The sequence below is a fragment of the Triticum aestivum genome, chromosome 2D, assembly GCF_018294505.1.
Source record: "Triticum aestivum cultivar Chinese Spring chromosome 2D, IWGSC CS RefSeq v2.1, whole genome shotgun sequence".
Taxonomy (NCBI): Eukaryota; Viridiplantae; Streptophyta; class Magnoliopsida; order Poales; family Poaceae; genus Triticum; species Triticum aestivum.
In genome coordinates this window covers 144,049,139-144,071,968 of record NC_057799.1, presented here as the reverse complement: position 1 = coordinate 144,071,968, position 22,830 = coordinate 144,049,139, and positions in this window count along the sequence as shown.

Here is a 22,830-nt window from a genome sequence, read left to right as displayed (position 1 = left end):
TCCAAAATAGTGGGATTAACATTAACTAAAGTCATGACCTCTCCAAACCCACTTTTATCAAAAAAATCATAAGATTGAAAATTCTCCAAATATGTGGGATCTAAAGTTGACACTCTTCCAAACCCACTTTCAATATTATTGCAAACATTATTATCAATCTCATATTCATCATGGGGCTTAAATAAATTTTCAAGATCATAAGAAGAATCACCCCAATCATGATAATTGCAACAAGTAGTAGACATACCAAAACTAGCATCCCCAAGCTTAGGGTTTTGCATATTATTAGCACAATTGACATCAAGAGAATTCATAGTAAAATCATTGCAATAATGTTTTTTATTCAAGGAGCTATCATGAATTTCTTCATAAATTTCTTCATCACAATTTTCAGATTCAGGAATTTCAAGGAAAACCTCATAAAGATAATCTAGTGCACTCAAATCACTAGAAATTGGTTCATCATAATTGGATCTCATAAAAAAATTAGGAAGGGGATGAGGATCCATAAACTTTTAGCAAGCGAAGATGCAAGCAAAAAGAAGGCACATGGTAACACAAGATCGAACGGAAGGAGGGCGAAGAAAAGGCAAAGGTGAAGTGGGGGAGAGGAAAACGAGAGGCAAATGGCAAATAATGTAATGCGAGGGATAAGAGTTTGTGATGGGTACTTGGTATGTCTTGACTTGTGCGTAGATTTCCCCGGCAACGGCGCCAGAAATCCTTCTTGCTACCTCTTGAGCATGCGTTGGTTTTCCCTTTAAGAGGAAAGGGTGATGCAGCAAAGTAGCGTAAGTATTTCCCTCAGTTTTTGAGAACCAAGGTATCAATCCAGTAGGAGACTACACGCAAATACCTAGTACCTGCACAAACAATTAAGAACCTTGCAACCAACACGATAAAGGGGTTGTCAATCCATTCACAGCCACTTGCAAAAGTGAGATCTGATAAAGATAATAAGATAAATATTTTTGGTATTTTTGTTGTATAGATTGAAAAGTAAAGATTGCAAAATGAACTATGATAAAAATAGCTAGTTGATGGGAGATTAATATGATGGAAAATAGAAGATTATATGATGGAAAATAGACCCGGGGGCCATAGGTTTCACTAGTGGATTCTCTCAAGATAGCATATCTTATGGTGGGTGAACAAATTACTGCCAAGCAATTGATATAAAATCGCATAGTTATGAGAATATCTAGGCATGATCATGTATATAGGCATCACGTCCGTGACAAGTAGACCGAAACAATTCCGCATCTACTACTATTACTCCACACATCGACCGCTATCCAGCATGCATCTAGAGTATTAAGTTCACAAGAACAGAGTAACGCATTAAGCAAGATGACATGATTTAGAGGGATAAACTCAAGAAATATGATATAAACCCCATCTTTTTATCCACGATGGCAACAATACAATACGTGCTTTGCTGCCCTTGCTGTCACTGGGAAAGGACACCGCAAGATTGAACCCAAAGCTAAGCACTTATCCCATTGCAAGAAAGATCAATCTAGTAGGCCAAACCAAACTGATAATTCGAAGAGACTTGAAAAGATATCAAATCATGCATATAAGAATTCAGAGGAGAACCAAATATTGTTCATCGATAATTTTGATCGTAAACCCACAATTCATCAAATCTCGACAAACGCACCGCAAAAAGTATTACATCAAATAGATCTCCAAGAAGATCGAGGAGAACTTTGTATTGAGATCCAAAGATAGAGGAGAAGCCATCTAGCTAATAACTATGGACCCGAAGGTTTGTGGTAAACTACTCACACATCATCGGAGAGGCTATGGTGTTGATGTAGAAGCCCTCCGTGATCGATTCCCCCTCCGGCGGAGCGCTGGAAAAGGCCCCAAGATGGGATCTCACGGGTACAGAAGGTTTCGGCGGTGGAAATAGGGTTTCGTGGTGCTCCTGGATGTTTTCAGGGTATATGAGTATATATAGGCGAAAGAAGTAGGTCGGTGGAGCTGCGAGGGGCCCATGAGGGTGGGGCACGCCTACCCCCTGGGCGCGCCCTCCTGCCTCGTGGCCACCTCGTTGCTTCCTTGACGTCCACTCCAAGTCTCCTGGATTGCGTTTGTTCCAAAAACGGTCCTCGCGAAGGTTTCATTCGTTTGGATTCCGTTTGATATTCCTTTTCTGCGAAACACTGAAATAGGCAAAAAACAGCAATTTGCACTGGGCCTTTGGTTAGTAGGGTAGTCCCAAAAATAATATAATAGTGCATATTAAAGCCCATTAAACATCCAAAACTGATAATATAATAGCATGGAACAATAAAAAATTATAGATATCTTGGAGACGTATCAGTTTTCTTTTTTCCTTTTGCATGTGTGGGTGAACACACACGGTTCTCAGAGGCGACGGAGATGAATCGTGTGTGATAGTAAATCACCGAGATTGAAGGGGAATCCAAATTTCCTTTGCCCTTTGTCCATGAGTTTTTTTTTCTATGATGAACATAAACCCTGCAAATCACCGTGTTCAAATTTGGCACTTTTCTGGGTTCATTTACAATATTTAGGGGATTATGTGCATTTTCTAGGCATTAATGTACATAATTCAAATTTAAACAATCGGTGCGTGAAAAGGTTCACTAGAACGGTTTGGAAAACCATGATCGTGCTATTTAGTACATTCTCATGCCTTTTACATGGAATGGGCAGATATTTCATGGAAATGTGTGGCAATAGTCAACCACAAACACGTCGTTTATTGGTTTTTCAACTGTAGAAAAATAAAATACATGCTTGAAAAACATGTCGGCTGGCATGGTGACATAGTATGGCCTCACCATGCCCTGGTAAAAATTTGAGAAGGTTTGGCTTATGTCGTCGTCCACGCCATTCATAAATCGAACCATCACCGAGGAATTTTTCATGGTTTCGAGGGGAAATCAGCAAGATTGAAGGGGGCGGGAATCCAAATTTCCGTCCTAGCTTGTCATTCAGCTTTTTCTACAATCAACATACCCCCTCGAGTGTAACGTGTTCAAATTTGGCATTTTTTCGGGCTCATTTTCCATATTTAGGGGATTATGTGCATTTTCTAGGCATTAATCCACATAATTCAAATTTGAACAATCGATGCATGAAAATGTGACGCCCGGATAACTAAGCTACAGTAAAACCTCCATTAATGATTCCACATAACCACGGTTACTCTTGCTAATCTCGCGTTAGTTCGAAACCGATTCAAATTCAAATTCAAAAGAAAAGCAAACAACAAAAGTTTTCAAAAAATTAAAACTAAAATGTTCGGGTTGTTTCAAATAAATCGTAAGCAATTATGGTGGAGAAACCAAACTTTTATATAATTCTTAAATTAACTATAAGGATTTAAACAGTAGCAAAAACAATTAATTAAATGCCTTTTACAAATAATAAATTACTAAACTATTTTATTTTGTCACCAAACTTTTTGTGGCATTGGGGTATTTTGTAACACTAATTTAGGTACTACTTGTATATTTTATAAAACAAAAATATATAGAAAATAAATAGAAAACTAATAAATAGAAAACAAATAAAAAAAGGAAGAACCCCCGGGCTCCGGCCCAGCAGGCCACCGGCCCAACTGGGCAAAGGCCCAGCCGGCCACTCCCACACTCCTCCTTATCCACTCCCCCCCCAAACCCTAGCCACCGACCGCACCCCCCACTCCCCCTCGATCCCCTTCTCGCTCTCTCTTTCCCCCCACTCCCCCGATCCGATCAGGGCAACTGCGCCCCCGACCCCGCCGAGGTCGATGCCGCGCGCCACCCCGCCGCACCTCGCCGGCGCCCCGGTGCCCGCTGCCGTCACCCGACCTCCCGCGCCTTCTTCCTCACGGGATCGACCCGGGGCCGCTACCGAAACCACGCCGACTCCATCACCTCGAGGCCGTGCCCCGTCGCCCTATGCCGTCGTCACCTCAACGTCGTCGCCTCGCCTCCTCATCTCCTCCTCGTCGCCCGACCTGAGCCACGCCGACCCCTCCCCTTCAACGCTGTGAGCGAACCTCCCCCTCTCCTCATCTATGCCTCCCTTGCACACGCGCCCCCGCCGCCCCGTCCGGTCACCTCGCTCCGGTCGCGCTTCGTCGAACACCGCGCCGCGCTGGTGCGCGCTCACCCGCGCCCCGCCCGCGCCAAGTCCTCGCCCGCGCAGACCCCTCCGCGGCCACCCGCACCACAGGCCGCGCCCGCGGGTGCCTCGCCCCCAGCCTCTACGCCGCTCGCTCGCGACCACCACCGTCCTGCTGCACCCCGCGTGCGCCCACCTGCGCCTGCGCGAGCCCCGCCGCCCCGATGCGTGCTCGCTGCCCCGCCACAGCCGTCCGCGGCCACCTCCACCCGCGCCCGACCTCGGCAACCGCCGCGCCTGCCTTACTCCTCGCACCGGCCGCGGCCTCGCCTAGCGCCGCCCTTGGCCGCCGGCGTCCTGCTGCTGGACTGAGCAAGGGCCCCGATGGGCTGGCGCCCGTCGCCCGTATCCCCCTCGCCCGTTCGGGCTGTGCCCGTAGCCCACACCCGCTATGGCTCCTCCAGAGCCACTGACTAGGGGGCCCCACGCCCCTGAGAACAAAAAACAAGAATTAAAAAATATATAAATAAAAAAACTAAAAATAATAATAATATATTAAAAATAATTAATTAATTAAAGAATTAATTAACCTAATTAATTTTTGATTAATTAAACTAATCTAATAACTAAACTAATTAAACTGTTAGTTAATTAATTAATCAGTCAATGACAGGTGGGTCCCGCACGTTAGTTTGACCCAGTCAACGCCCTGTTGACTGCTGACGTCATGCTGACGTCATGATGACGTCAGCAGGCACTATTCTGGATAATGTTGAGTTAAATAAATTCTAAAATAATTTAAAACTTTAGAAAATCATATAAAATAAACCGTAGCTCAGATGAAAATACTTTCTACATGAAAGTTGCTCAGAACGACAAGACGAATCCGGATACGCTGCCCGTTCGTCTCCCACACATACCTAGCATAGCAAACACGCAACTTTTCCCCTCCGGTTCATCTGTCCGAAAACGCGAAACATCGGGAATACTTTCCCGGATGTTTCCCCCCTTCGCCGGTATCACCTTCCACCGCGTTAGAGCATACCTAGCACCGCGTATTGCCATGTTATGTTTTGTGATGCCTTGTTTGCTCCGTATTTACTGTTTCTTCCCCCTCTTCTTCTCCGGTAGACCCCGAGACCGGCGCTGATGCCGCTGAGTACGACTACGTCACCGACGACCCTTCTTCCTGTACAACCGAGCTTCCAGGCAAGCCCCCCTTGATCACCAGATATCGCCTATTCCTTATCTATACTGCTTGCATTAGAGTAGTGTAGCATGTTACTGCTTTCGGTTAATCCTATACTGATGCATAGCCTGTCATTGTTGCTACGGTTGTTACCCTTACCTGCTATCCTACTGCTTAGTATAGGATGCTAGTGTTCCATCAGTGGCCCTACACTCTTGTCCGTCTGCCATGCTATACTACTAGGCCGTGATCACTTCGGGAGGTGATCACGGGTATATACTACATACTTTATATACTTGACACATGTGGTGACTAAAGTCGGGTCGGCTCGAGGAGTACCCGCAAGTGATTCTGATGAGGGGGCTGAAAGGACAGGTGGCTCCACCCCGGTAGAGGTGGGCCTGGGTTCCTGACGGCCCCCGACTGTTACTTTATGGCGGAGCGACAGGGCAGGTTGAGACCACCTAGGAGAGAGGTGGGCCTGGCCCTGGTCGGCGTTCGCGGTTACATAACACGCTTAACGAGTTCTGGGTATTTGATCTGAGTCTGGCCATTTGGTCTATACGCACTAACCATCTACGCGGGAGTAGTTATGGGTATCCCGGCGTCGTGGTATCAGCCGAAGCTCTTTTTGACGTCAGCGACTGAGTGGCGCGCGCCGCATTGGACCGTAAGCTCGCGCTTGTATTAAGGGGGCTAGGTCTGCTTCCGGCTGCGTACGCAACGTGCAGGTGTGCATAGGGCGATGGGCCCAGACCCCTGCGCGCATAGGTTTAGACCGGCGTGCTGACCTCTCTGTTGAGCCTAGGTGGGGCTGCGACGTGTTGATCTTACGAGGCCGGGCATGACCCAGAAAAGTGTGTCCGGCCAAATGGGATCGAGCGTGTTGGGTTATGTGGTGCACCCCTGCAGGGAAGTTTATCTATTCGAATAGCCATGTCCCTCGGTAAAAGGACGACCCGGAGTTGTACCTTGACCTTATGACAACTAGAACTGGATACTTAATAAAACACACCCTTCCAAGTGCCATATATAACCTGGTGATCGCTCTCTAACAGGGCGACGAGGAGGGGATCGCCGGGTAGGATTATGCTATACGATGCTACTTGGAGGACTTCAATCTACTCTCTTCTACATGCTGCAAGATGGAGGCTGCCAGAAGCGTAGTCTTCAACAGGACTAGCTATCCCCCCTTATTCTGGCATTCTGCAGTTCAGTCCACTGATATGGCCCTTTACACATATACCCATGCATATGTAGTTTAGCTCCTTGCTTGCGAGTACTTTGGATGAGTACTCACGGTTGCTTCTCTCCCTCTTTTCCCCTTTTCCTTTCTGTCTGGTTGTCGCAACCAGATGCTGGAGTCCAGGAGCCAGACGCCACCATCGACGATGACACCTACGACACTGGAGGTGCCTACTACTACGTGCAGGCCGCTGACGACGACCAGGAGTAGTTAGGAGGATCCCAGGCAGGAGGCCTGCGCCTCGTTCGATCTGTATCCCAGTTTGTGCTAGCCTTCTTAAGGCAAACTTGTTTAACTTATGTCTGTACTCAGATATTGTTGCTTCCGCTGACTCGTCTATGATCGAGCAATTGTATTCGAGCCCTCGAGGCCCCTGGCCTGTATTATGATGCTTGTATGACTTAATTATGTTGTAGAGTTGTGTTGTGATATCTTCCCGTGAGTCCCTGATCTTGATCGTACACATTTGCGTGCATGATTAGTGTACGGTCAAATCGGGGGTGTCACAAGTTGGTATCAGAGCCAACTGACTGTAGGAATCCCCCTTTCCAACTCCTTGGCCGAAGTCGAGTCTAGTCAGTGAAAACTGTTTTACTAACATGGCTGTGTGGCTTACGGGCCCACGTCGCCATTGGGTTGTATTAGGATCTTTTATTCCTCGTCTATGCTCTTGGACTCTGAGCTCTCTTCTATTCGGGTAAATTGATATTGCTAAAAACAAAACTAACTTTAGGTTCTCGAAAATACTATCTCCCGGAGAGCCCCTTCAGTCCAGATGATCGCCGACTGCATCAGAAGATTTCGAAGATACTCTCTGATATTCTCTCAAGACCTTGTGCCCGTTGCCTTTGCAATTCCCTACCACCAAAATATCCCTATGGATAAATACTTACACCTGTCATTCTTACTTTTATTCCCAGTCGATCTTGTTAATACAAAATACCCCGAGAATACTTTGTGCCTACTGCCTTGCAGTTCTTTGCCGCCTGAATACCCCTACGAATAAATTCTCGCACTTACCGAGTATCCGCTCATCCACAGTTGATTCAAGTATTTCACAAAAGTGTTCAAAATATCATTCGGTTTTCCGAAAATCTTCAGGAGCCTTTTTGCTCTTGAAATTCTTGCTTACTTGCATTATGATTAATCTTAAGTCTCATAATCTTATTGGCATCTCTTGTCATTATCATTTTGAGTCCGTTGATTCAATTTGTTGCGAATGCTCGCAATCCTCAATCATATCTTAGAATTCATTCTTCCGGCTCAGACGTCATTTTAAACGTGAGCTGGATCTCGACCTATCAAATTTCCATCGATGGTACCCCTAAGCCTACTCAACTTATCCATCCTTGATCAGAGCATTGCTTCTGACCCCCTGATTTGGAAATCATAATTCCTTTGCATTTGAACTTTGAGTTAGTCAGTTGTTTCTATAAACAGATCTCCTTGCATTCTTCTTCCTCTGGTTGAGTACCGATGCTCACATCAGATCCCTTGTGGACCATCGGTTCCTTTGTTGGATTTTATCCGATAGTGTCCTTCATATTGAATAACCTGGTGAGCCTTTCCATGGGTATATAATGCCTTTGGTAAATTGTATCATCTGTTTTTGCACAATGCTCTTCTTTCGAGCTTGTAATATTTACTCCGAAGTTTGTGGTATATGTTCCTAAGATGCCTTGATGGGTTGAACCTATGCCTTTCATAATATGTGTGAACTCGAAAGTTTTCATGAGTCATACTCTTCTGGTATTTTGCCAGATAAAAATTTTCAACACTGCAACTTCATCAAACGCGAGAAGTGAATGAAAGGTTATGCATTGAAGAAGTGGGAGTCGACCTTGAACTTTGCGTTCATGCCCATGGACACGATGTAGATCTTATCATTAAAGCTTTTCTTAAATTAATTATTCCCTTGGTATAAGTTCATCTTATATCTGGGATCTGCCCTTTTTCAATCGTGGTTCCGACCACGTTCTCCTTTAAACACCATTTCTCGTGCAAGTTTAAGCACTTGACTTATGTAGAGCAAAACCCAATCTAACCTCTACTTTGATCTGTCGTCGAGTATTACCCCCTGGTATCTCGAGATTATCACGAGCAACATAACTTCTTATGAGTTCTTCATCAACTAATATTCTTGCCGATTCCATTTTTCCAATGGGTTCTGAGTTGTTAGAACCCCTCAAGGACACCGACAACTGAATCTAGTCCGCACTGCGATTCTACAACTCTGGGTAACCTTCATTACTTACGAGTTTGAACTCGATCACGTCATTCCTAGCCTACTCGGCTACATCATTATCGTGCTGATTTTAACTGTGCTACCTGGTCCTTAATCACGAAGCACAACCTTCGACGGTGAGCTAATCTTACGTCGATCGTCCTCGTCATATCACTTCTCCTTGAACAGCAAACTTGATTTCGAGTTTGTGTCGTACCCCTGGTTCCAATAACTTTTCGCTTCATCATTCCTTTGACTTGATGTCATCGCCGATCGATTACCTCTTCATAAATTCTCGCTACAAATGTGTTGTGAACATCATCAACATTCTGAGCTCTTCCAAGATATCTATCGAATTCTGGATGAGAAATACCATCCTTGCCCTCGATGATTTGTTTTATCGTCGACCATTTTATTGCCTTCCATTCTACACAAACTTGTTCGTGTTTTGTGTTGTACCTTGATTTCCTTGCTATCTAGCTTATGCTATGTTCTACCTTGGAGTATTACCATCTTTTATGTCAAGAATGTCGTAAGAATTTCACCACCTCGTATGACATCTTGGTACAGTGATACTTCTCCCCATCACCATTCTTTCTTGGTCCCCGTGTTGTTTCTAAAAGGAATACCGACAAATGGTCCGTGCTGTAAATTCTAAACTTCTAGCAACCCTATTGCTTCGAAGTTATTGGTCTATAGTTTCATTCTACGTCTATGACTTAATGAATCATCATTCGAACATTGATTGTGCTACCTGGCCCATATTTCGGGTGCACATTTCAACCAATGTTTAACTGTGTATGTTTTCCTCGAGCATACATCATTAAGTCATTCGATCTACCTAATGTTATCTCCTTGTTCACATAGTGGTGGAAATCCATCTTATGGAAATCTCAATGGATTGTCGCTGAGTCAATCAGTCACCTCCTCACCTCTCCTTGATGTAATGATGAACCCTTGTTCGGAACTCGCTTCCATAGTTCATCTCCCGAGAATCTTCAATGTCGTTTCGACAATTTGCGTTGCCCCTTTCTTCTCAGGCATCCTGAGTCTGAGTTATCCTGACACCAATCAGATATGAATCTCGGTCAGATATGATGGTTGGAACATATTTCCAAGAGTTGTAACATTAGTCTATTTATGACCCGATAAGGTGATGTCATGCCTAACACACCTGGCCGGAGGACCTATTGTTATAAGTTTTCCTTTTTAGAAAGGTTAGCTATTCTTCCATGAGGAAATTGTAAGACTTGCTCTATAAGTTGTTCCTGATGGATCCTTTGTGTATCCATAGCCTGATCTTACCTAATGACCATGTCAATGCTATCTCGAAGCATGTCTGTGGTACTCGGATCTTCAATAAAAACATTTGAAGCACAATGCTAAATTTTCGTTATCAATTATTCAAACACCGTTGTTTGGGTTATGTCATGAACTTCCTCTTCCCTAACCTAAATGGTTCTTTTCTAACCATTGTCCTTGGGAAGGATATAACCCTGAAATATGTGTTTAAACACATTTTCCTTTCCATTGTTATGTTTAATCTGATAATCATATTTTCCTTTCCATTGGTTGGTTTAACGTTTCTGGTGATCATTATGATCTAAGCAGTATTAATTCCCTGCTTGTGCAAACACCTCGGTGTACAACTCTGTCAGTAAGACCCTGTTATTATTGTTGGTGACATTCTGGTAACCACCGATGGACGAGAACTTTGCCTATTGGTCCGCCTCGTTTCGACGAGCAGGAAATGGTTCTCTTCGTCCCTCGCCCTTGGTACCGACGATGTTACTGACATATAACTGACAGGCTACCCTCTGACATGCCTTGCTATCATGATCGTGCAAGATGTCAGCCCCCTTTCTAGTTTAAACCACATGGTGGGCCCATAACCCACAGTTCCACAAGATCGAAACCTGACTCTCCTGTACACCCCCTGTTCCCAAAGTTATTCCTCGCGCGTGGCCTCGTATGTAATTCACGGGCCACCGTCCCAAGTGATCAATTCTGGTATCGGACACAATACTTATTCCCGTTTCTCTGAACCCCTTTTCACTCTGTTTCAGGCAATGAACGATTGCCTATTCGCTCGAAACTTCTTATTGCACTGTCCCACTTTGCTCTCGATGTGTTTCATTTGTTCAACTCGAGAGATACTCATATGTTCATTCTTGGGATACCCCCAGATGATTTTCCCTAATAACATCCTATCGTTGAAGAGCTGCCCCTTACCTATTCGTAAGTACGATGGAGTTCCCCGAAGAAAGGACGACAACATCATCATGATGCATAGGAATAAAGAATTGAAGACATCAACGAAAGGGATTAACTTCTTCGAGAAGATCCGTTATAATTTCGTAACCAGAACTTTCCCCCCTTATCCCACCTCTTAAATCTCGGGACGAGATTTCTTGTAGTGGAGGAGAATTGTGACACCCAGATAACTAAGCTACAGTAAAACCTCCATTAATGATGCCACATAACCACGGTTACTCTTGCTAATCTCGCGTTAGTTCGAAACCGATTCAAATTCAAATTCAAAAGAAAAGCAGACAACAAAAGTTTTCAAAAAATTAAAACTAAAATGTTCGGGTTGTTTCAAATAAATCGTAAGCAATTATGGTGGCAAAACCAAACTTTTATATAATGCTTAAATTAACTATAAGGATTTAAACAGTAGCAAAAACAATTAATTAAATGCCTTTTACAAATAATAAATTACTAAACTATTTTATTTTGTCTACAAACTTTTTGTGGCATTGGGGTATTTTGTAACACTAATTTAGGTACTACTTGTATATTTTATAAAACAAAAATATATAGAAAATAAATAGAAAACAAATAAATAGAAAACAAATAAATAGAAAACAAATAAATAAAAAAAAGGAAGAACCCCCCGGGCTCCGGCCCAGCAGGCCACCGGCCCAACTGGGCAAAGGCCCAGCCGGCCACTCCCGCACTCCTCCTTATCCACTCCCCCCCAAACCCTAGCCACCGACCGCACCCCCCAGTCCCCCTCGATCCCCCTCTCGCTCTCTCTTGCCCCCCACTCCCCCGATCCGATCGGGGCAACTGCGCCCCCGACCCCGCCGAGGTCGATGCCGCGCGCCACCCCGCCGCACCTCGCCGGCGCCCCGGTGCCCGCTGCCGTCACCCGACCTCCCGCGCCTTCTTCCTCACGGGATCGACCCGGGGCCGCGGCCGAAACCACGCCGACTCCATCACCTCGAGGCCGTGCCCCGTCGCCCTACGCCGTCGTCACCTCAACGTCGTCGCCTCGCCTCCTCATCTCCTCCTCGTCTCCCGACCTGAGCCATGCCGACCCCTCCCCTTCAACGCTGTGAGCGAACCTCCCCCTCTCCTCATCTGTGCCTCCCTTGCACACGCGCCCCCGCCGCCCCGTCCGGTCACCTCGCTCCGGTCGCGCTTCGTCGAACACCGCGCCGCGCTGGCGCGCGCTCACCCGCGCCCCGCCCGCGCCAAGTCCTCGCCCGCGCAGACCCCTCCGCGGCCACCCGCACCACAGGCCGCGCCCGCGGGTGCCTCGCGCCCCAGCCTCTACGCCGCTCGCTCGCGACCACCACTGTCCTGCTGCACCCCGCGTGCGCCCACCTGCGCCTGCGCGAGCCCCGCCGCCCCGATGCGTGCTCGCCGCCCCGCAACAGCCGTCAGCGGCCACCTCCACCCGCGCCCGACCTCGGCAACCGCCGCGCCTGCCTTACTCCTCGCACCGGCCGCGGCCTCGCCTAGCGCCGCCCTTAGCCGCCGGCGCCCTGCTGCTGGCCAGAGCAAGGGCCCCGATGGGCTGGCGCCCGTCGCCCGTATCCCCCTCGCCCGTTCGGGCTGTGCCCGTAGCCCACACCCACTATGGCTCCTCCAGAGCCACTGACTAGGGGGGCCCACGCCCCTGAGAACAAAAAAAAGAATTAAAAAATATATAAATAAAAATACTAAAAATAATAATAATATATTAAAAATAATTAATTAATTAAAGAATTAATTAACCTAATTAATTTTCTATTAATTAAACTAATCTAATAACTAAACTAATTAAACTGTTAGTTAATTAATTAATCAGTCAATGACAGGTGGGTCCCGCACGTTAGTTTGACCCAGTCAACTGCTGACGTCATGATGACGTCAGCAGGCACTATTCTGGATAATGTTGAGTTAAATAAATTCTAAAATAATTTAAAACTTTAGAAAATCATATAAAATAAACCGTAGCTCAGATGAAAATACTTTCTACATGAAAGTTGCTCAGAACGACAAGACAAATCCGGATACGCAGCCCGTTCGTCTCCCACACATACCTAGCATAGCAAACACGCAACTTTTCCCCTTCGGTTCATCTGTCCGAAAACGCGAAACATCGGGAATACTTTCCCGGATGTTTCCCCCCTTCGCCGGTATGACCTTCCACCGCGTTAGAGCATACCTAGCACCGCGTATTGCCATGTTATGTTTTGTGATGCCTTGTTTGCTCCGTATTTACTGTTTCTTCCCCCTCTTCTTCTCCGGTAGACCCCGAGACCGGCGCTGATGCCGCTGAGTACGACTACGTCACCGACGACCCTTCTTCCTGTACAACCGAGCTTCCAGGCAAGCCCCCCCCCCTTGATCACCAGATATCGCCTATTCCTTATCTATACTGCTTGCATTAGAGTAGTGTAGCATGTTACTGCTTTCGGTTAATCCTATACTGATGCATAGCCTGTCATTGTTGCTACGGTTGTTACCCTTACCTGCTATCCTACTGCTTAGTATAGGATGCTAGTGTTCCATCAGTGGCCCTACACTCTTGTCCGTCTGCCATGCTATACTACTGGGCCGTGATCACTTCGGCAGGTGATCACGGGTATATACTATATACTTTATATACATGACACATGTGGTGACTAAAGTCGGGTCGGCTCGAGGAGTACCCGCAAGTGATTCTGATGAGGGGGCTGAAAGGACAGGTGGCTCCACCCGGTAGAGGTGGGCCTGGGTTCCTGACGGCCCCCGACTGTTACTTTATGGCGGAGCGACAGGGCAGGTTGAGACCACCTAGGAGAGAGGTGGGCCTGGCCCTGGTCGGCGTTCGCGGTTACATAACACGCTTAACGAGTTCTGGGTATTTGATCTGAGTCTGGCCATTTGGTCTATACGCACTAACCATCTACGCGGGAGTAGTTATGGGTATCCCGGCGTCGTGGTATCAGCCGAAGCTCTTTTTGACGTCAGCGACTGAGTGGCGCGCGCCGCATTGGACCGTAAGCTCGCGCTTGTATTAAGGGGGCTAGGTCTGCTTCCGGCCGCGTACGCAACGTGCAGGTGTGCATAGGGCGATGGGCCCAGACCCCTGCGCGCATAGGTTTAGACCGGCGTGCTGACCTCTCTGTTGAGTGTAGGTGGGGCTGCGACGTGTTGATCTTACGAGGCCGGGCATGACCCAGAAAAGTGTGTCCGGCCAAATGGGATCGAGCGTGTTGGGTTATGTGGTGCACCCCTGCAGGGAAGTTTATCTATTCGAATAGCCGTGTCCCTCGGTAAAAGGACGACCCGGAGTTGTACCTTGACCTTATGACAACTAGAACTGGATACTTAATAAAACACACCCTTCCAAGTGCCAGATATAACCCGGTGATCGCTCTCTAACAGGGCGACGAGGAGGGGATCGCCGGGTAGGATTATGCTATATGATGCTACTTGGAGGACTTCAATCTACTCTCTTCTACATGCTGCAAGATGGAGGCTGCCAGAAGCGTAGTCTTCGACAGGACTAGCTATCCCCCCTTATTCTGGCATTCTGTAGTTCAGTCCACTGATATGGCCTTTTACACATATACCCATGCATATGTAGTTTAGCTCCTTGCTTGCGAGTACTTTGGATGAGTACTCACGGTTGCTTCTCTCCCTCTTTTCCCCTTTTCCTTTCTGTCTGGTTGTCGCAACCAGATGCTGGAGTCCAGGAGCCAGACGCCACCATCGACGACGACACCTACGACACTGGAGGTGCCTACTACTACGTGCAGGCCGCTGACGACGACCAGGAGTAGTTAGGAGGAACCCAGGCAGGAGGCCTGCGCCTCGTTCGATCTGTATCCCAGTTTGTGCTAGCCTTCTTAAGGCAAACTTGTTTAACTTATGTCTGTACTCAGATATTGTTGCTTTCGCTGACTCGTCTATGATCGAGCAATTGTATTCGAGCCCTCGAGGCCCCTGGCTTGTATTATGATGCTTGTATGACTTAATTATGTTGTAGAGTTGTGTTGTGATATCTTCCCGTGAGTCCCTGATCTTGATCGTACACATTTGCGTGCATGATTAGTGTACGGTCAAATCGGGGGCGTCACAGAAAAGGTGCACAAGAACGGTTTGGAAAAACCATACTCGTGGTATTTAGTAAATTCTCATGCCTTTTACAAGGAATGGGTAGAGATTTCAAGGGAACGCGTGGCAATAGTCAACCACAAACGCGTCATTTACTGGGTTATCAATGATAAAAAAATGAAATACGTGCTTGAAAAACATGACGCCTGGCATGGTGTGATAACCCACAAGAATAGGGGATCGCAACAGTTTTCGAGGGTAGAGTATTCAACCCAAATTTATTGATTCGACACAAGGGGAGCCAAAGAATATTCTCAAGTATTGGCAGTTGAGTTGTGAATTCAACCACACCTGGATAACTTAATATCTGCAGCAAAGTATTTAGTAGCAAAGTAGTATGGAAGTAACGGTAACAGTGGCATAAGTAACAGTAGCAGTATTGTAGTGATTGTAACAGTGGCAACGGTAAAGTAACTAAGCAAAGATCAATATGTGAAAAGCTCGTAGGCACTGGTTCAGTGATGGATAATTATGTCGGATGCGATTCCTCATGCAATAGTTATAACATAGGGTGACACAGAACTAGCTCCAGTTCATCAATGTAATGTAGGCATGTATTCCGAATATAGTCATACATGCTTATGGAAAAGAACTTGCATGACATCTTTTGTCCTACCCTCCCGTGGCAGCGGGGTCCTATTGGAAACTAAGGGATATTAAGGCCTCCTTTTAATAGAGTACCGGACCAAAGCATTAACACTTAGTGAATACACGAACTCCTCAAACTACGGTCATCATCGGGAGTGGTCCCGATTATTGTCACTTCGGGGTTGCCGGATCATAACACATAGTAGGTGACCAATGACTTGCAAGATAGGATCAAGAACTCACATATATTCATGAAAACATAATAGGTTCAGATCTGAATTCATGGCACTCGGGCCCTAGTGACAAGCATTAAGCATAGCAAAGTCATAGTAACATCTATCTCAGAACATAGTGGATACTAGCGATCAAACCCTAACAAAACTAACTCGATTACATGATAAATCTCATCCAACCCATCACCGTCCAGCAAGCCTACGATGGAATACTCACGCACGGCGGTGAGCATCATGAAATTCTTGATGGAGGAAGGTTGATAATGACAACGGCGATGGATTCCCCTCTCCGGAGCCCCGAACGGACTCCAGATCAGCCCTCCCGAGAGAGTTTAGGGCTTGGCGCTGGCTCCGTATTGTAAAACGTAATGAATCCTTCTCTCTGATTGTTTTCTCCCCGAACATGAATATATGGAGTTGGAGTTGAGGTCGGTGGAGCAACAGGGGGCCCATGAGGCAGGGGGCGCGCCCAGGGGGTAGGCGCGCCTCCCACCCTCGTGGACAGGGTGTGGGCCCCCTGACCTTGCTTCTTTCACCAGCATTTTTTATAAATTCCAAAAATATTCTCCGTGAAGTTTCAGGTCATTCCGAGAACTTTTATTTCTGCACAAAAATAACACCATGGCAATTCTGCTGAAAACAGCTTCAGTCCGGGTTAGTTCCATTCAAATCATGCAAGTTAGAGTCCAAAACAAGGGCAAACGTGTTTGGAAAAGTAGATACGATGGAGACGTATCAACTCCCCCAAGCTTAAACCTTTGCTTGTCCTCAAGCAATTCAGTTGATAAACTGAAAGTGATAAAGAAAAACTTTTACAAACTTTGTTTGCTCTTGTTGTTGTAAATATGTAAAGCCAGCATTCAAGTTTTCAGCAAAGATTATGAACTAACCATATTCACAATAACATTTAGGTCTCATGTTTACTCATATCAATGGCATAATCAACTAGCGAGCAATAATAATAAATCTCAAATGACAACACTTTTCTCAAAACAAGCATAATATGATATAACAAGATGATATCTCGCTAGCCCTTTCTGAGACAACAAAACATAAATGCAGAGCACCTTTGAAGATCAAGGACTAACTAAACATTGTAATTCATGGTAAAAGAGATCCAGTCATACTCAATATAAATTAATAGTAATGGATGCAAATGACAGCGGTGCTCTCTAACTGGTGCTTTTTAATAAGAGGAGGATGACTAAACATATAAGGAAATAGATAGGCCCTTCGCAGAGGGAAGCAGGGATTTGTAGAGGTGCCAGAGCTCGATTTTGAAATAGAGATAAATAATATTTTGAGTGGTATACTTTCATTGTCAACATAACAACCGAGAGATCTCGATATCTTCCATGCTACACACATTATAGGCGGTTCCCAAGCAGAATGGTAAAGTTTATACTCCCCCACCACCAACAAGCATCAATCCATGGCTTGCTCGAAACAACGAGTGCCTCCAACTAGCAACAACCCTGGGGGGGGTTTGTTTGCAATTATTTTGATTTGATTTGAGCATGGGACTGGGCATCCCGGTGACCAGAAATTTTCTCGTGAGTGAGGAGCAGAGTCCACTCCTCTTGAGAATAACCCACCTAGCATGGAAAATTCAGACAGCCCTAGTTGATACATGAGCTATTCAAGCATACAAAACAGAATTTCATTTGAAGGTTTAGAGTTTGGCACATACAAATTTACTTGGAACGGCAGGTAGATACCGCATATAGGAAGGTATGGTGGACTCATATGGAATAACTTTGGGGTTTATGGAAGTGAATGCACAAGCAGTATTCCCGCTTAGTACAAGTGAAGGCTAGAAAAAGACTGGGAAGCGACCAAATAGAGAGTGACAATAGTCATGAACATGCATTGAAATTAATCAACAATGAGTGCAAGCATGAGTAGGATATAATCCACCATGAACATAAATATCGTGGAGGCTATGTTGATTTGTTTCAACTACATGCGTGAACATGTGCCAAGTCAAGCTACTCGAATCATTTAAAGGAGGATACCACCCTATCATACCACATCACAACTATTTTAATAGCATGTTGGCACGCAAGGTAAACCATTATAAACTCCTACCTAATTAAGCATGGCATAAGCAACTATAATCTCTAATTGTCATTGCAAACATGTTTATTCATAATAGGCTGAACCAGGAACGATGAACTAATCATATTTACAAAAACAAGAGAGGTCGAGTTCATACCAGCTTCTCCCATCTCAATCAGTCCATCATATATCGTCATTATTGCCTTTCACTTGCACGACCGAACGGTGTTGATAATAATAATAGTGCACGTGCATTGGACTAAGCTGGAATCTGCGAGCATTTAATTCAAGAGAGAAGACAAGGTAATATGGGCTCTTGGTTAAATCAACAATAATGCATATAAGAGCCACTTCAACATTTTCATTACGGTCTTCTCCTCTCGACCCCCAAAGAAAAGAAAAGAAATAAAATTATTTACACGGGAAAGCTCCCAACAAGCAAAAAAGAAGAACGAGAAATCTTTTTGGGTTTTCTTTTAATTATTACTACTACAGGCATGAAAAGTAAACTAGCTAAAAGCTACAACTATTTTTTTGGTTTTTCTTAAGATTTTTCAAGCACACATGAAGAAAGCAGGTAAAAGAAAATAAACTAGCATGGATAATACAATCAAAAAGTATGAACACCGACAACTAGCATGAGTGTGTGATCATGAATGTAATGTCGGTGAGAAATACGTACTCCCCCAAGCTTAGGCTTTTGGCCTAAGTTGGTCTATGCCCATGGATCAAAATTGTAGCTGGGGTCGTACTGAGATGCAGCAGCTATTGCATTGTGGGCTGCAGCTTGGAGGCGAGCTGCCTCCGTCCACCTCTTATACTCGGTCGCCTCCTCCCTGGTTATAATATATCTCCTTTTTGCCTGAAAGTCAAAGAAACCAGGAGGAGGGAGAGCAACATGGACAGTACGACGTCTGTCAAAGATTAGTCGGTAGTGGAGGAACTGTTCATTCCTTTCAACAAACTAATGGCGAACCATAGCATTATAATCTAAATAAGCGGGAGGCAATTCCATATCATAATCACGAATGGGTATCTCAAGATAATTAGCCACACGGGTTGCATAAATTCCCCCAAACAAATCTCCACTAATGTTGTTATTATGCAACCTACGTGCAACAATGGCTCCCAATTTATATTATTTATCTCCTAATACAGCACTCTTGAGAACACTAAGATCGGGGACGCACATATGACATGCCTCATCTTACCGTTTATGCATCTACCTATAAAGAGAGCAAAATAATGTATAGCAGGAAAATGAATGCTCCCTATGGTAGCTTGTGTTATTTCTCTAGATTCCCCCACAGTGATACTAGCAAGAAAATCTTTAAACTCAGATTTGCGAGGTTCACTAGCACTACCCCATTGCGGGAGTTTGCAAGCAGTATTAAAATCCTCTAAGTCCATGGTATAAGATTTATCATAAAGATCAAACAGGACCATGTGAGAATTGTGTGATGATGGAAATCTAAATCTTCTCACAAAGGAATCAGTAAGGTAGTAGTATTGGAGTCACTTATCTGACACGAAGCCCTCCAGATCAGCGTTAAGCACATATGCGTCAAATTCCTCCTTAATTCCCGCTTGGACCATAAAATCTTCTGACGGCCATTCACAAGGCCGCACTTGAGCTTCTCTTGGTGGTTCAAGGTCCGGCTCACGTATTGCGGGCCTGAGTCCTTGCTTCCTTGAAGAACCACCTTGATACATTTTCCTAAACATATTTCTTCCTCTGAAAAATTTCTGAAATTCTTAGTAACTCGAAATAAAAGTGAACTAAACTCGACAAAATTGATAGCAACTACTCCCACAAGTTCCTAGAGACTATATCATGCATTATACCTACTTGGGACCATATAAATTTGACATGCAAGCTCAAGAACAGGGTCACCTAAGCAGCAAAAATTTGCAATGAATAAAGCACTAGAGCAAAAACTAATTGGACCATTGGAGGAGTCACATACTGAAGAACAATCCCCCAAAGCAGTTTTGTGAGTGGAGCTTTGAGCAAGGAGATCGAAAATGGCAGCAAGATGAGCTAGAACTCGTGCATGAGCTGGTTGGTGATTTTTTTGGGAGGAAGAAGGAGTGTGTGGGTGCAGGAATAAGTGGAGGGGGCCACCAGGGGCCCACGAGGCAGGGGGCGCGCCTAGGGGGTAGGCGCACCCTGGACCCTCGTGGCCACGTGCCGGCTCCCCCTGATGTGTTCTCAGTGCCAAATATTTTTAAATATTCCAGGAAAATCATATTTCAATTTTAGGGCATTTGGAGAACTTTTATTTTTGGGGTATTTTTTATTGCACGGATAATTCAGAAAACAGACAGAAAATACTATTTTTGCTTTATTAAATCTAAATAACAGAAAGTAAAAGGAGGATACAGAGAGTTGTGCTTTCTAACTTCATCCATCTCATGCTCATCAAAAGGAATCCACTAACAAGGTTGATCAAGTCTTGTTAACAAACTCATTCCGAATTGCATGAAACTGGAGAATTTTCGAATAGCACTAGGTTACCTCGACGGGGATATGCACATCCCCAACAGTAAGAATATCATATTTCTTTTTGAAAGTAGGAAGAGGAAATTCAAAACCTCCAATAATAATCGATGGACTTTTTCCAATAGATTTTATACTTTGGACTTGAGGTTGTTTCCTCGGAAAGTGTACCGTATGCTCATTACCATTAACATGAAAAGTGACATTGCCTTTGTTGCAATCAACAACAACCCTTGCAGTATTCAAAAAGGGTCTACCAAGAATAATAGACATACTATCGTCCTTGGGAATATCAAGAATAACAAAGTCCGTTAAAATACTAACGTTTACAACCACAACAGGCACATCCTCAGAAATACCGACAGGTATAGCGGTTGCCTTATCAGCCATTTGCAAAGATATTTCAGTAGGTGTCAACTTATTCAAATAAAGTCTACGATATAAAGAGAGAGGCATAACACTAACACCGGCTCCAAGATCACACAAAGCAGTTTTAACATAGTTTCTTTTAATGGAGCATGGTATAGTTGGTACTCCTGGATCTCCTAGTTTCTTTGGTATTCCACCCTTAAAAGTATAATTAGCAAGCATGGTGGAAATTTCAGCTTTCGGTATCTTTCTTTTATTTGTAACAATATCTTTCATGTACTTAGCATAAGGATTCATTTTAAGCATATCAGTCAAACGCATACGCAAAAAGATAGGTCTAATCATTTCAGCAAAGTGCTCAAAATCCTCATCATCCTTTTTTGGATGGTTTAGGAGGAAAAGGCATGGGTTGTGAACCCATGGTTCTCTTTCTTTACCATGCTTCCTAGCAACAAAGTCTCTCTTATCAAAACGTTGATTCTTTGATTGTGGGTTATCAAGATCAATAGTAGGTTCAATTTCTACATCATTGTTATTGCTAGGTTGAGCATAACCATGAACATCATCATTAACATTATCACTAGGTTCATGTTCATCACCAGATTGTGTTTCAGCATTAGAAATAGAGATATCATTGGCATTCTCAGGTCTATCAACAACAGGTTCACTGGAGGCATGCAAAGTCCTATCATTTTTCTTTTTCTACCTTTTAGAAGGACTAGGTGCATCAAGATTAGTTCTCTGAGAATCTTGCTCAGTTCTCTTAGGGTGACCCTCAGGATACAAAGGTTCCTGAGTCATTTTACCCCCTCTAGTCATAACTCTAACAGCGTTATCATTTTTCTTACTATTTACTTCATTGACCAAATCATTTTGAGCTTTAAGCACTTGTTCTACTTGAGTGGTGACCATAGAAGCATGTTTACTAATAAGTTTAAGTTCACCTTTAACTCTAGACATATAATCACTCAAGTGTTCAATCATATAAGCATTGTGTTTCAATTGTCTACCAAAATAAGCATTGAAGTTCTCTTGTTTAACAATAAAATTGTCAAACTCATCCAAGCATTGGCTAGCAAACTTATAACGAGGGATATCACCTTCATCAAATCTATAGAGAGAATTTACCTTTACTACCTGTGTTGGGTTATCAAGACCATGTATCTCCTCAACAGGAAGCAAATTAAGACCATGTATTTCTTCAATAGGAGGTAAATTCTTAACATCTTCAGCTTTAATACCTTTTCTTTCATAGATTTCTTTGCCTCTTGCATATCCTCAGGACTGAGAAATAGAATACCCCTTTTCTTCGGAGTTGGCTTAGGAGTTGGTTCAGGGAGTGTCCAATTATTTTCATTAGTCAACATATTATTCAATAGTAGTTCAGCTTGATCAACAGTTCTTTCCCTGAAAACACAACCAGCACAACTATCCAGGTGGTCTCTGGAAGCATCGGTTAGTCCATTATAAAAGATATCAAGTATTTCATTTTTCTCGAGAGGATGATCAGGCAAAGCATTAAGTAATTGGAGAAGCCCCCCATGCTTGTGGGAGACTCTCTTCTTCAATTTTCACAAAATTATATATTTCCCCTAAAGCAACTTGTTTCTTATGAGCGGGGAAATATGTAGCAGAGAAGTAATAAATCATATCCTGGGGACTACACATACAACCAGGATCAAGAGAATTAAACCATGTTTTAGCATCACCCTTCAATGAGAACAGAAATAATTTAAGGATATAGTAGTAGCGAGTTTTCTCATCATTAGTGAATAGGGTGGCTATATCATTTAATTTAGTAAGATGTGCCACAACAGTTTCAGATTCATAGCCATAGAAAGGATCAGATTCAACCAAATTAATTATCTCAGGATCGACAGAGAAATCATAATCCTTATCAGTAACACAGATAGGTGAAGTAGCAAAAGCAGGGTCATATTTCATTCTAGCATTCAAAGATTT